This window comes from Grammomys surdaster, unplaced genomic scaffold (genome assembly GCF_004785775.1).
Source record: "Grammomys surdaster isolate TR1022 unplaced genomic scaffold, NIH_TR_1.0 98, whole genome shotgun sequence".
Classification (NCBI taxonomy): Eukaryota; Metazoa; Chordata; class Mammalia; order Rodentia; family Muridae; genus Grammomys; species Grammomys surdaster.
In genome coordinates, this window is record NW_021604577.1 from 2,562,291 (window position 1) to 2,564,568 (window position 2,278).

Sequence of the window (2,278 nt, forward strand, 5' to 3'; positions counted from 1 at the left end):
ATACATTAAAATATCAAACATATTTTTGTAGGACTCTTTTACCCTCCGTTATTGTTATTTTAGTAACATTATTATCATCACTTATTCACATGATCACAGTCTGATCATAGCCTCCTTCCCTCTCTACCCCTATGCCTACCATTACATCCCTTCCCTCGCCCCTTATCTTTCTCTGAGGAGGAGTGGAGGCCCCCCATGGTTACCCACCTACCTTGGCATATCTTCACAACCCGACTAAGCACATCCTTTCCCACTGAGTCCAGACAAGGGAACCCAGCTATGGAAAAAGAGATGCAAAGGCCAACAATGGAGTCAGAGACAGGCCTTGCTCCAACTGTTGGGTGACCAATATGAAGAATAAGCTGCATATTTGCTACATTGGTGGTCCAGTCTGTATGAACTTCCATGGGACCAGGTTAGTTTACTCTGCAGGTCTTCTCGTGGTGTCTTTACCACTTAGGATCCTCTACTCATTCCCCTAACTCTTCTACAAGACTCCCTGAGTTCCTCCTAGTGCTTGGCTTTGGGTCTCTGCATCTGTAGGATTTTTCTAAAGTTAATTCTATTTTGGTCTATAGATACCTTTTTTTTAAGTGTTTGTACTAAAACCAAATGTAGTTAAGTTGGAAACACATGTGATACTTAAACATCAAGCATGAATACTTTGATAAAATGATCTGCTCCTATAATTAAAGCCTAAAACATTTTGCAAGTAAGTTTTAGAGATATAGTGCAAATTGTAAGTTTGAATTAATGAATTGTCAAACTGAGCATGACATATTCCTTGCCTAAGTAGTTGATGTTCTTTACAACTTGATTTCAATACAGTAAATAATATAAGCAAATTGCTGCAAATAAAAATTCACAGAACTATGTTAAGACATGAGAACATAACTTTTAAGTTATCTTCCAGTTGTTCATTTTTTTCTAGGTCTGACTCACGCTTCTTTATTCCAAAAATATAATGAAATGAACTTATAATCCTTTAAAATGTGATTTACTTAAGGCTGGGAAAATGGCTTGGTATATAAGAGAATTTGATCTGGAAGCATAAAGATGTTAGTTCAAATTTCCAGAACTCACAAAAATAACCATGTGGGCATGACTAAAGTCAGCATATATCTTCTTCTGGTGTCTACATGCACATGTACATACACAGATTTCTATCATATATATACATAAATACATCTGCTATAAAATATGATTCAAAGCTTTTCAGAATCTACTTATTTTTTCCTTTTATTTATTATTGGGAATTTTTTGATGCAATGATGCAGCAGGTACTACAACACCAGGGCACTTCATGAAATAGAAGTAGCAAGCCCTATTCCATCTCTCAGCTTCAAAAATCATCTTATTTAGTGTCATCAGATAGAAGAAATATCAAATATTATACAGAAAGCAAGATACTACATTTGATTTTATCCAGAAGTGTATAGTGTATAGTGATATAAAATTACATTCTTATAGACTGACTTCCATGGTTTAAAAATATATAAGGTGAAGAAACTGCATAACTCCAAGCCAGTAAGATTCTTGACACTAGAAAGTTTATTTTAAATATAATTAAATACAACACAAGTTGGAAAAAACATTTCCTGATAATAGTTAACTCAATCCTTTGTGCACAGTAATCTTAAGGTTTTATAAGGAACATATAACATCTTTGAAAAAGAATGTATCTATAGATTAAGATGTCTATATATGTGACATCTTAATAGACTGGAGGAGGATGCTGTGAGGTCTCAGTCAAACGAGATACACAAAGGTGACCAAGCTATTAACCATATTCATCCCTGGCCTTCTGAGCTGAACCAGGTTATATATCCCTTCCTTTGAAGAAAAAATCCTATGTGTTTAACATTTCTATTTTTTCCTAGTGGCATCTGTGAAAACAAGAAATTCCGAGTCTCTTTCTTCTTCTACTTTTTTACCTTTTTTTTTTTTTTTTTTTTGGTTTTTCGAGACAGGGTTTCTCTGTATAGTCCTGGCTGTCCTGGAACTCACCCTGTAGACCAGGCTAGCCTCGAACTCAGAAATCCACCTGCTTCTGCCTCCCAAGTGCTAGGATTAAAGGCGTGCGCCACCACCGCCCGGCTTACTTTTTTACCTTTTAAAGAGAAAATTGTAGCGGTAATAGAGATCTGTGTTGAATGTATTACCTGTGTGGCTAGTCTAATCAATATACACAAGCATAAGAGAATTAAAACAATAGCTATCAGAGGACTAATAGAAAGAAGAAAGCCATGTTAACTTTGATGGCCATTCAAAGGTCACT

The 2,278-nt window shown here is 35.6% G+C and overlaps 1 non-coding gene across 1 annotated transcript; it reads right to left on the reverse strand.

Moving 5' to 3' along the window:
• Nucleotides 1-1,258: 1,258 nt before the first annotated feature.
• Nucleotides 1,259-1,444, reverse strand: LOC114634353. The gene has a single exon (XR_003713319.1). It is a non-coding gene; the product is annotated as a U2 spliceosomal RNA (small nuclear RNA).
• Nucleotides 1,445-2,278: the final 834 nt, after the last annotated feature.